General features: G+C 41.3%; 1 non-coding gene across 1 annotated transcript; it reads right to left on the bottom strand.

The window, feature by feature from the left end:
* Positions 1 to 13123: 13123 nt before the first annotated feature.
* On the bottom strand, positions 13124 to 13230 carry LOC127099906 (small nucleolar RNA R71). The gene has a single exon (XR_007794368.1). It is a non-coding gene; the product is annotated as a small nucleolar RNA R71 (small nucleolar RNA).
* Between the last annotated feature and the right edge of the window lie 362 nt (positions 13231 to 13592).

Genomic DNA, 13592 nt, shown 5'->3' with positions numbered 1-13592 from the left:
GGTTATTATTTACGTTGTTTATGATGACTAATATGTTGAGATGCTTTGTTGAGATAATGTTGAAACATCATTATGAATTGTTATATGATGAATGATAATATTTGTGTTGTTGTCCGCTGCGAAGTTTTAAATTAAATAAATAATATGTTTTATGTTGTGATGCGATAAGTGTTATGTTGTAAGAAATGTAAACTCTTCTACATGTTGTACTCTGATAATCTATTTAAATATGTCGTTTGGGTAGAAGGGTGTTACATTAGTGGTATCAGAGCATGGTCAGTCCAGTCGAGTCATAATGTGATGTTTTCCCTGTTGGTCGATTAGTGTAAATGACACTGTCGATATTTAACGGTTGTAGTTGTGTCGTGCAGAGTATGGCTGGAGAAAATGACCGTGCGATTGCTGAGGCTTTGGCTGCTATGGCGCAGGCTATGCAGGCGCAGCAGAATCCGCCGGTCGACGAGTTTAGGAATTTGGGAAGGTTTCTGAAGAATAACCCTCCTACATTCAAGGGGCGCTATGATCCAGATGGTGCTCAGATTTGGCTGAAGGAAATTGAGAAGATTTTCCGGGTGATGACGTGTACTGAAGCACAGAAGGTGCAGTTTGGTACGCATATGTTATCTGAAGAGGCTGAAAACTGGTGGGATAACACTCGACAGAGGATTGAAGTACCAGGTGCTGAGATGACTTGGGAAAGGTTCAAGACGGCCTTTCTGGAGAAATATTTTCCTGCTGATGTGCGATGTAAGAAGGAGATGGAATTTCTGGGACTGAAGCAGGGTAACATGTCTGTTGCTGATTACGCTTCGAAGTTTGAGGAGCTGGTGCAGTATTGTCCTCATTATAATAATGTTGATGCTGAGGAATCCAAGTGTGTCAAGTTTGAGAACGGGTTGCGTCCCAAGATCAAACAAGGCATTGGTTACCAGGAGATTCGTAGGTTTCCTACACTGGTTAATAAGTGCAGGATATTTGATGAAGATAGCAAGGCTAGGACTGCTCATTACAAGAGTCTTAGTGAGAAGAAGAATAAGGATCGTGGTAGTCCTTATGCATCTCCGAATGGTAAAGGTAAGCAGAAAGTAGTAAATGAGAAGAAGCCAAGTGGGGGAGGATCTCCCATAGCTGGTAAATGTTTCAAGTGTGGCGAGCCAGGCCACCGTGCTGATAGCTGTACCAAGAAAGTGCTGAGATGTTTCCGATGCGGTCAGGCTGGACATAGAGTTACTGAATGTAAGGATGCTGGTCCGACATGTTTTAATTGTGGCGAGAAAGGCCATATCAGTTCGCAGTGCTCGAAACCGAAGAAGGCGGCTACTGCAGCTCATACTACTGGTAGGGTGTTTGCTCTGAGTGGGGCTGAAGCTCCTAAAGAAGATAATCTGATTAAAGGTACTTGCTTGATTAATAATGTTGAATTGCTTGCTATTGTTGACACTGGTGCTACCCATTCGTTTATTTCGTATGAGTGTGCGACCAGGATTGGTGTGATTATGTCGTCCCTAGGCGGAAGTATGGTGATAGATACTCCTGCTAATGGTTCTGTGAAGACTTCTGTTGTCTGTCGAGGTTGTCATTTGACGATCTTTGAGAGAGAGTTCGTGATTGATTTGGTGTGCTTACCCTTGCACCAAATTGATATTATTCTGGGAATGAATTGGCTAGAATTCTATGGCGTGTTTATCAACTGCTATAGGAAGACGGTGCGATTTTCTGAAGTTGGTGAGAATGATGAGGCAAGATTTCTATCTGCTAAGCAGGTGGGGGATTTTGTGAAAGATGAAGCTCAGATATTCGCTTTATTTGCGTCTCTGCAAGCGGATAAGAAAGTGGTGGGTGTAGATTTGCCTGTTGTCTGTGAATTTCAAGATGTGTTTCCGGAGGATGTAAGTGAATTACCTCCAGAACGTGAAGTCGAATTTGCCATTGACTTAGTACCAGGTACGAGTCCAGTGTCGATGTATCCTTATAGAATGTCGGCAACTGAATTAGTTGAATTGAAGAAGCAACTTGAAGAATTGCTTGAGAAGAAGTTTGTGCGTCCAAGTGTTTCTCCTTGGGGTGCACCAGTATTGTTAGTGAAGAAGAAAGAAGGTACGATGAGGTTGTGTGTCGATTACCGGCAGTTGAATAAGGTGACTATCAAGAATCGGTATCCATTGCCGAGGATTGATGATTTGATGGACCAGTTGGTCGGAGCTCATGTTTTCAGTAAGATTGATTTGCGGTCGGGTTATCATCAGATCCGAGTGAAGTCAGACGATATTGCGAAGACTGCTTTCCGTACGAGGTATGGTCATTATGAATACACTGTGATGCCGTTCGGTGTATCTAATGCTCCAGGTGTGTTTATGGAATATATGAATCGTATATTTCATCCGTACCTTGATAATTTTGTTGTGGTGTTCATAGATGATATATTGATATATTCTAAGACGGAAGAAGAGCATGCAGGACATCTGAGAATTGTTTTGCAGGTGTTAAGAGAAAAGAAATTATATGCAAAGTTATCTAAATGTGAGTTCTGGTTGAAGGAAGTGAGTTTCCTTGGCCATGTGATTTCGAGCGGTGGGATTTCGGTTGATCCTGCTAAAGTTGATGCTGTATTACAGTGGGAGACTCCGAAGTCTGCTACTGAGATACGCAGTTTTCTGGGGTTAGCTGGTTATTATCGCAGATTTATTGAGGGCTTCTCTAGGTTGGCATTGCCGTTGACGCAGTTGACTAAGAAGGGTCAAGTGTATGTGTGGGATGCAGCTTGTGAAGCGAGTTTTGTTGAGTTGAAGAGGCGGTTGACCAGTGCTCCAGTGTTGATCTTGCCTAATCCTGGTGAGTCCTTCGTTGTTTATTGTGATGCTTCTTTGATGGGTCTTGGTGGTGTTTTGATGCAGAATGGTAAAGTTGTAGCTTATGCTTCTAGACAGTTGAAAGTCCATGAGAGGAATTATCCTACGCATGATCTAGAACTTGCAGCTGTTGTATTTGTGTTGAAAATGTGGAGGCATTATCTGTATGGTTCCAGATTCGAAGTGTTCAGTGATCACAAGAGTCTGAAGTATTTGTTTGATCAGAAAGAGTTAAATATGAGGCAGAGAAGGTGGTTAGAATTACTGAAGGATTTTGACTTTGAATTGAGTTATCATCCCGGTAAGGCTAATGTAGTTGCAGATGCGCTGAGTAGAAAGTCTCTACATATGTCTATGATGATGGTTCGGGAGCTTGAGTTAATTGAACAGTTCCGTGATATGAGTTTGAGTTGTGAAGTTTCCGCTGATAGTGTAAAGTTGGGTATGCTGAAGTTGACTAGTGGAATTCTGGAAGATATTCGGAATGGTCAGCAAGTTGACGTCGCTCTAGTTGATCATATTACTATGGTTAACCAGGGTAATGGTGGTAATTTTGAGGTTGATGAGAATGGCATCCTGCGATTTAAAGGTAGAGTTTGTGTTCCTGAGGTGTCTGAATTGAAAAAGAGTATTCTTGAAGAGGGCCATAGGAGTGGATTGAGCATCCATCCAGGTGCAACTAAAATGTATCAAGATTTGAAGAAGTTGTTTTGGTGGGCTGGTATGAAAAGGGATGTTGCTAAGTTTGTGTATGCCTGTTTGACTTGTCAGAAGTCAAAGATTGAACATCAGAAACCGACAGGTATGATGCAACCTTTGAAGATTCCTGAATGGAAGTGGGATAGCATTTCCATGGATTTTGTGACGGGATTGCCGAGGACGGTGAAAGGTAATGATTCTATTTGGGTGATTGTGGATCGATTGACTAAGTCGGCGCATTTCTTGCCGATGAAGATTAATCACTCTTTAGAGAAGTTGGCAGAGTTGTATATTGAGGAGATAGTGAGGCTGCATGGTATTCCATCCAGTATTGTGTCTGATAGAGATCCCAGATTTACTTCTAGATTTTGGGAAAGTTTGCAGAAAGCGTTGGGAACTAAGTTGAGGTTGAGTTCAGCTTATCATCCCCAGACTGATGGTTAGACCGAAAGGACTATCCAATCCTTAGAGGATTTGTTGAGAGCTTGTGTGTTGGAGCAGAGTGGTTCTTGGGATAGTTATTTGCCGTTGGTGGAGTTTACTTATAATAATAGTTTTCATGCTAGTATCGGTATGGCTCCATATGAAGCATTGTATGGTAGGAGGTGTAGAACTCCATTGTGTTGGTATGAATCAGGTGAGAGTGTTGTACTCGGACCTGAGATTGTGCAGCAGACGACTGAAAAGGTTAAGATGATTCAGGAGAAAATGAAGATTTCTCAGAGTCGTCAGAAGAGTTATCATGATAACAGGAGAAAGGCACTTGAGTTCCAAGAGGGAGATCATGTGTTCTTGAGAGTTACTCCGACGACATGTGTGGGTAGAGCTTTAAAATCTAAAAAGCTTACTCCGAGGTTTGTGGGTCCGTATCAGATTTTGAAGAGGGTTGGGGAAGTGGCGTATCGGATAGCTTTACCGCCGTCGCTTTCTAATCTGCATGATGTGTTTCATGTATCTCAGTTGAGAAAATATATTGCGGATCCTTCGCATGTTGTTCAGTTGGATGATATCCAGGTGAGGGATAATTTGACCGTTGAGGTGTTGCCAATTCGGATAGATGACCGAGAAGAGAAGACCCTGAGAGGTAAGAAGATTGCTCTAGTGAAAGTTGTTTGGGGAGGTCCAGCTGGTGAGAGCTTGACTTGGGAGCGTGAAGATCAGATGAAGGAGTCGTATCCGGCTCTATTTGCTTGAGGTATGTTTTCGAGGACGAAAACTCTTTTAGTGGGGGAGAGTTGTAACACCCCGATTAAAATAAGAGAATTATTTAATTGAGTTAATATTATTTTATTAATTTGATTAAATAAAGTTGAATTATTGGATTATTTTTATTATTACTATAGATGTTATTTATTTTGATAATAATTAAATAAATAAAATAAAGGGAATATGAAGAGTGGAAGGGTAAAAGTGGAAATTGGATAAAAGAGGCCAAAGTGAGGACTCAGGTTGTTTTCACGTGTTTTGCCTCAGAGTCAGAGAAAGGGGGGAGAAACGCTGAAGAGAAAGAGAAGGAAGAGGAAAAGGCCAAAGATTTGCTCAGAGCTTCCTTCAATCCAAAGAGGTAAGGGGTCTGAACCTTATTAAACAATAATATGCTGAAAATGGTGAAATATTGGATGAACGAAAATGGGGATTTTAATCGAAGGAATTCGTAGAAATTATATGCAATGATGTTAGGATTTGTGAAATCGAATAGGGGACTATTTGTATTAGATGATATGAATGATTTTGTGTGAAATTTGGACTGTGGAAGGATGAATTTGGATAGATCTCGTAGCAGAAAAAGCCATTGCAGATCTGGAAATCTGGTTTCTGGTCATACGCGTATGGCACTAGGCAATACGCGTATGAGATTGCTGGTACGCGTATGGCACTAGGCAATACGCGTATGGATGAGGAAGATGATGTTTTGAACGTGTTTTGGTCTCTGTTGGTACGCGTATGGGAATGTGATACGCGTAGCATACGCGTATGGACATGGGCAATACGCGTATGGATTTGGTGAGGCGTGGGTAATACGCGTATGAGCATAGGCAATACGCGTATGGGCAGACTGTGGTCTTTCCTGGGCTGTTGTTGTGCAGTTTTGGTTGTTTAGGCTGAGCGAGGTAACTTAGCTGATGCATGGTATATGAGGGATCATTTCCCGTTGCTTTGAGTGGTATAGATATTAGTAGAGTGTGATAATACTGTGTTTGATTATGTGGCATGATGTGATATGCTTTTGTGATAGGCTGTGTTAATGATGATGATAACATGACTATATGATGATGTTGTTGCTATGTTGATTATGATGCATGCTTGGTGTGCATGCATTCATGAAAGGCCGATGCCTAGTGATGAACGAACTGAGTTCCAATGATGTTGTTGACTCCGGGCTTGTTGAGAGGCTTGGTTCCTTGCGGGGAACTCGGATTCTATGGTGATGAATCTGGGAGTGGTGATCCTGTAGTTGGTCACAAAATGGGTATACCGAGTCGTGTTGAGTCATGCATGGGTGTGTACATTGCATTTGATATGTTGTTTTGTTGATGTTCATGAGTATATTGATTATGATGATTATGATGAGCTGTGTTGGCATATGTGAAATATATTTATGTTTATATTTCTGTCGTTATATTATTATTTAATAATGTAATTCTCACCCCTTCTGCATGTGTTTATGTTCATCTATGATGAGCAATGTGCAGATAAAGAGGAGTAGCTATTGTTGAGGTTTGAAGAATAAGTGTAGAGTTATTCTGCAGAGTCGAGTCAAATGCTCTGGTCATGTGACACCGGGGTTATGGGATTCGATAGATAATTGGTTATTATTTACGTTGTTTATGATGACTAATATGTTGAGATGCTTTGTTGAGATAATGTTGAAACATCATTATGAATTGTTATATGATGAATGATAATATTTGTGTTGTTGTCCGCTGCGAAGTTTTAAATTAAATAAATAATATGTTTTATGTTGTGATGCGATAAGTGTTATGTTGTAAGAAATGTAAACTCTTCTACATGTTGTACTCTGATAATCTATTTAAATATGTCGTTTGGGTAGAAGGGTGTTACATTAGTGGTATCAGAGCATGGTCAGTCCAGTCGAGTCATAATGTGATGTTTTCCCTGTTGGTCGATTAGTGTAAATGACACTGTCGATATTTAACGGTTGTAGTTGTGTCGTGCAAAGTATGGCTGGAGAAAATGACCGTGCGATTGCTGAGGCTTTGGCTGCTATGGCGCAGGCTATGCAGGCGCAGCAGAATCCGCCGGTCGACGAGTTTAGGAATTTGGGAAGGTTTCTGAAGAATAACCCTCCTACATTCAAGGGGCGCTATGATCCAGATGGTGCTCAGATTTGGCTGAAGGAAATTGAGAAGATTTTCCGGGTGATGACGTGTACTGAAGCACAGAAGGTGCAGTTTGGTACGCATATGTTATCTGAAGAGGCTGAAAACTGGTGGGATAACACTCGACAGAGGATTGAAGTACCAGGTGCTGAGATGACTTGGGAAAGGTTCAAGACGGCCTTTCTGGAGAAATATTTTCCTGCTGATGTGCGATGTAAGAAGGAGATGGAATTTCTGGGACTGAAGCAGGGTAACATGTCTGTTGCTGATTACGCTTCGAAGTTTGAGGAGCTGGTGCAGTATTGTCCTCATTATAATAATGTTGATGCTGAGGAATCCAAGTGTGTCAAGTTTGAGAACGGGTTGCGTCCCGAGATCAAACAAGGCATTGTTTACCAGGAGATTCGTAGGTTTCCTACACTGGTTAATAAGTGCAGGATATTTGATGAAGATAGCAAGGCTAGGACTGCTCATTACAAGAGTCTTAGTGAGAAGAAGAATAAGGATCGTGGTAGTCCTTATGCATCTCCGAATGGTAAAGGTAAGCAGAAAGTAGTAAATGAGAAGAAGCCAAGTGGGGGAGGATCTCCCATAGCTGGTAAATGTTTCAAGTGTGGCGAGCCAGGCCACCGTGCTGATAGCTGTACCAAGAAAGTGCTGAGATGTTTCCGATGCGGTCAGGCTGGACATAGAGTTACTGAATGTAAGGATGCTGGTCCGACATGTTTTAATTGTGGCGAGAAAGGCCATATCAGTTCGCAGTGCTCGAAACCGAAGAAGGCGGCTACTGCAGCTCATACTACTGGTAGGGTGTTTGCTCTGAGTGGGGCTGAAGCTCCTAAAGAAGATAATCTGATTAAAGGTACTTGCTTGATTAATAATGTTGAATTGCTTGCTATTGTTGACACTGGTGCTACCCATTCGTTTATTTCGTATGAGTGTGCGACCAGGATTGGTGTGATTATGTCGTCCCTAGGCGGAAGTATGGTGATAGATACTCCTGCTAATGGTTCTGTGAAGACTTCTGTTGTCTGTCGAGGTTGTCATTTGACGATCTTTGAGAGAGAGTTCGTGATTGATTTGGTGTGCTTACCCTTGCACCAAATTGATATTATTCTGGGAATGAATTGGCTAGAATTCTATGGCGTGTTTATCAACTGCTATAGGAAGACGGTGCGATTTTCTGAAGTTGGTGAGAATGATGAGGCAAGATTTCTATCTGCTAAGCAGGTGGGGGATTTTGTGAAAGATGAAGCTCAGATATTCTCTTTATTTGCGTCTCTGCAAGCGGATAAGAAAGTGGTGGGTGTAGATTTGCCTGTTGTCTGTGAATTTCAAGATGTGTTTCCGGAGGATGTAAGTGAATTACCTCCAGAACGTGAAGTCGAATTTGCCATTGACTTAGTACCAGGTACGAGTCCAGTGTCGATGTATCCTTATAGAATGTCGGCAACTGAATTAGTTGAATTGAAGAAGCAACTTGAAGAATTGCTTGAGAAGAAGTTTGTGCGTCCAAGTGTTTCTCCTTGGGGTGCACCAGTATTGTTAGTGAAGAAGAAAGAAGGTACGATGAGGTTGTGTGTCGATTACCGGCAGTTGAATAAGGTGACTATCAAGAATCGGTATCCATTGCCGAGGATTGATGATTTGATGGACCAGTTGGTCGGAGCTCATGTTTTCAGTAAGATTGATTTGCGGTCGGGTTATCATCAGATCCGAGTGAAGTCAGACGATATTGCGAAGACTGCTTTCCGTACGAGGTATGGTCATTATGAATACACTGTGATGCCGTTCGGTGTATCTAATGCTCCAGGTGTGTTTATGGAATATATGAATCGTATATTTCATCCGTACCTTGATAATTTTGTTGTGGTGTTCATAGATGATATATTGATATATTCTAAGACGGAAGAAGAGCATGCAGGACATCTGAGAATTGTTTTGCAGGTGTTAAGAGAAAAGAAATTATATGCAAAGTTATCTAAATGTGAGTTCTGGTTGAAGGAAGTGAGTTTCCTTGGCCATGTGATTTCGAGCGGTGGGATTTCGGTTGATCCTGCTAAAGTTGATGCTGTATTACAGTGGGAGACTCCGAAGTCTGCTACTGAGATACGCAGTTTTCTGGGGTTAGCTGGTTATTATCGCAGATTTATTGAGGGCTTCTCTAGGTTGGCATTGCCGTTGACGCAGTTGACTAAGAAGGGTCAAGTGTATGTGTGGGATGCAGCTTGTGAAGCGAGTTTTGTTGAGTTGAAGAGGCGGTTGACCAGTGCTCCAGTGTTGATCTTGCCTAATCCTGGTGAGTCCTTCGTTGTTTATTGTGATGCTTCTTTGATGGGTCTTGGTGGTGTTTTGATGCAGAATGGTAAAGTTGTAGCTTATGCTTCTAGACAGTTGAAAGTCCATGAGAGGAATTATCCTACGCATGATCTAGAACTTGCAGCTGTTGTATTTGTGTTGAAAATGTGGAGGCATTATCTGTATGGTTCCAGATTCGAAGTGTTCAGTGATCACAAGAGTCTGAAGTATTTGTTTGATCAGAAAGAGTTAAATATGAGGCAGAGAAGGTGGTTAGAATTACTGAAGGATTTTGACTTTGAATTGAGTTATCATCCCGGTAAGGCTAATGTAGTTGCAGATGCGCTGAGTAGAAAGTCTCTACATATGTCTATGATGATGGTTCGGGAGCTTGAGTTAATTGAACAGTTCCGTGATATGAGTTTGAGTTGTGAAGTTTCCGCTGATAGTGTAAAGTTGGGTATGCTGAAGTTGACTAGTGGAATTCTGGAAGATATTCGGAATGGTCAGCAAGTTGACGTCGCTCTAGTTGATCATATTACTATGGTTAACCAGGGTAATGGTGGTAATTTTGAGGTTGATGAGAATGGCATCCTGCGATTTAAAGGTAGAGTTTGTGTTCCTGAGGTGTCTGAATTGAAAAAGAGTATTCTTGAAGAGGGCCATAGGAGTGGATTGAGCATCCATCCAGGTGCAACTAAAATGTATCAAGATTTGAAGAAGTTGTTTTGGTGGGCTGGTATGAAAAGGGATGTTGCTAAGTTTGTGTATGCCTGTTTGACTTGTCAGAAGTCAAAGATTGAACATCAGAAACCGACAGGTATGATGCAACCTTTGAAGATTCCTGAATGGAAGTGGGATAGCATTTCCATGGATTTTGTGACGGGATTGCCGAGGACGGTGAAAGGTAATGATTCTATTTGGGTGATTATGGATCGATTGACTAAGTCGGCGCATTTCTTGCCGATGAAGATTAATCACTCTTTAGAGAAGTTGGCAGAGTTGTATATTGAGGAGATAGTGAGGCTGCATGGTATTCCATCCAGTATTGTGTCTGATAGAGATCCCAGATTTACTTCTAGATTTTGGGAAAGTTTGCAGAAAGCGTTGGGAACTAAGTTGAGGTTGAGTTCAGCTTATCATCCCCAGACTGATGGTCAGACCGAAAGGACTATCCAATCCTTGGAGGATTTGTTGAGAGCTTGTGTGTTGGAGCAGAGTGGTTCTTGGGATAGTTATTTGCCGTTGGTGGAGTTTACTTATAATAATAGTTTTCATGCTAGTATCGGTATGGCTCCATATGAAGCATTGTATGGTAGGAGGTGTAGAACTCCATTGTGTTGGTATGAATCAGGTGAGAGTGTTGTACTCGGACCTGAGATTGTGCAGCAGACGACTGAAAAGGTTAAGATGATTCAGGAGAAAATGAAGATTTCTCAGAGTCGTCAGAAGAGTTATCATGATAACAGGAGAAAGGCACTTGAGTTCCAAGAGGGAGATCATGTGTTCTTGAGAGTTACTCCGACGACATGTGTGGGTAGAGCTTTAAAATCTAAAAAGCTTACTCCGAGGTTTGTGGGTCCGTATCAGATTTTGAAGAGGGTTGGGGAAGTGGCGTATCGGATAGCTTTACCGCCGTCGCTTTCTAATCTGCATGATGTGTTTCATGTATCTCAGTTGAGAAAATATATTGCGGATCCTTCGCATGTTGTTCAGTTGGATGATATCCAGGTGAGGGATAATTTGACCGTTGAGGTGTTGCCAATTCGGATAGATGACCGAGAAGAGAAGACCCTGAGAGGTAAGAAGATTGCTCTAGTGAAAGTTGTTTGGGGAGGTCCAGCTGGTGAGAGCTTGACTTGGGAGCGTGAAGATCAGATGAAGGAGTCGTATCCGGCTCTATTTGCTTGAGGTATGTTTTCGAGGACGAAAACTCTTTTAGTGGGGGAGAGTTGTAACACCCCGATTAAAATAAGAGAATTATTTAATTGAGTTAATATTATTTTATTAATTTGATTAAATAAAGTTGAATTATTGGATTATTTTTATTATTACTATAGATGTTATTTATTTTGATAATAATTAAATAAATAAAATAAAGGGAATATGAAGAGTGGAAGGGTAAAAGTGGAAATTGGATAAAAGAGGCCAAAGTGAGGACTCAGGTTGTTTTCACGTGTTTTGCCTCAGAGTCAGAGAAAGGGGGGAGAAACGCTGAAGAGAAAGAGAAGGAAGAGGAAAAGGCCAAAGATTTGCTCAGAGCTTCCTTCAATCCAAAGAGGTAAGGGGTCTGAACCTTATTAAACAATAATATGCTGAAAATGGTGAAATATTGGATGAACGAAAATGGGGATTTTAATCGAAGGAATTCGTAGAAATTATATGCAATGATGTTAGGATTTGTGAAATCGAATAGGGGACTATTTGTATTAGATGATATGAATGATTTTGTGTGAAATTTGGACTGTGGAAGGATGAATTTGGATAGATCTCGTAGCAGAAAAAGCCATTGCAGATCTGGAAATCTGGTTTCTGGTCATACGCGTATGGCACTAGGCAATACGCGTATGAGATTGCTGGTACGCGTATGGCACTAGGCAATACGCGTATGGATGAGGAAGATGATGTTTTGAACGTGTTTTGGTCTCTGTTGGTACGCGTATGGGAATGTGATACGCGTAGCATACGCGTATGGACATGGGCAATACGCGTATGGATTTGGTCAGGCGTGGGTAATACGCGTATGAGCATAGGCAATACGCGTATGGGCAGACTGTGGTCTTTCCTGGGCTGTTGTTGTGCAGTTTTGGTTGTTTAGGCTGAGCGAGGTAACTTAGCTGATGCATGGTATATGAGGGATCATTTCCCGTTGCTTTGAGTGGTATAGATATTAGTAGAGTGTGATAATACTGTGTTTGATTATGTGGCATGATGTGATATGCTTTTGTGATAGGCTGTGTTAATGATGATGATAACATGACTATATGATGATGTTGTTGCTATGTTGATTATGATGCATGCTTGGTGTGCATGCATTCATGAAAGGCCGATGCCTAGTGATGAACGGACTGAGTTCCAATGATGTTGTTGACTCCGGGCTTGTTGAGAGGCTTGGTTCCTTGCGGGGAACTCGGATTCTATGGTGATGAATCTGGGAGTGGTGATCCTGTAGTTGGTCACAAAATGGGTATACCGAGTCGTGTTGAGTCATGCATGGGTGTGTACATTGCATTTGATATGTTGTTTTGTTGATGTTCATGAGTATATTGATTATGATGATTATGATGAGCTGTGTTGGCATATGTGAAATATATTTATGTTTATATTTCTGTCGTTATATTATTATTTAATAATGTAATTCTCACCCCTTCTGCATGTGTTTATGTTCATCTATGATGAGCAATGTGCAGATAAAGAGGAGTAGCTATTGTTGAGGTTTGAAGAATAAGTGTAGAGTTATTCTGCAGAGTCGAGTCAAATGCTCTGGTCATGTGACACCGGGGTTATGGGATTCGATAGATAATTGGTTATTATTTACGTTGTTTATGATGACTAATATGTTGAGATGCTTTGTTGAGATAATGTTGAAACATCATTATGAATTGTTATATGATGAATGATAATATTTGTGTTGTTGTCCGCTGCGAAGTTTTAAATTAAATAAATAATATGTTTTATGTTGTGATGCGATAAGTGTTATGTTGTAAGAAATGTAAACTCTTCTACATGTTGTACTCTGATAATCTATTTAAATATGTCGTTTGGGTAGAAGGGTGTTACACTTCTCCTAAGGCAATACGTTTAAGATTATTCCCTTTTTCCCTCAGAGATAAAGCCCTATCATGGTTAGATTCCCTTCCACCCAATTCCATTACGACTTGGGATAACCTTAGAAGAGTTTTTCTTGCTAGATATTTTCCCCCGAGTAAGACCGTCGTTCTTCGAAACCATATAACTAGATTTACCCAAAACCAAGGAGAATCGATGTTCGAAGCTTGGGAGAGATATAAAGAGTTGTTACGAGCATGCCCACATCATGGCTTAGAAAATTGGTTAATCATTCAAACCTTCTATAATGGACTTCACTATAACACAAAGATGACCATCGACGCTGCCGCAGGCGGTGCTCTGATGAACAAACCTTATCCTGAAGCTAGTGCCCTCATCGAAGATATGGCTCAAAACCGTCAATCATGGGGAGTCGAACGAGCGTTGAGAAGAAGGAAGCCCAATGAGGAGTGCATGAACTAAGCTCTATAGACATGATGCAAGCTAAAATGGACGCATTAGCCCTTAAGGTCGAGCATATATGCATAAACCCGAATACTGTAGCCGCAGTTTCGTCGGATTGTGAGATATGTGGAACCAAAGGACACCAATCTGCAGAATGCAGTCTATTAAACGA

The sequence above is a fragment of the Lathyrus oleraceus genome, chromosome 6, assembly GCF_024323335.1.
Source record: "Lathyrus oleraceus cultivar Zhongwan6 chromosome 6, CAAS_Psat_ZW6_1.0, whole genome shotgun sequence".
In the NCBI taxonomy this organism is placed as follows: domain Eukaryota; kingdom Viridiplantae; phylum Streptophyta; class Magnoliopsida; order Fabales; family Fabaceae; genus Lathyrus; species Lathyrus oleraceus.
The sequence above is the reverse complement of the archived record's forward strand: the minus strand, read 5'-3'. Positions and strand labels throughout refer to the sequence as shown.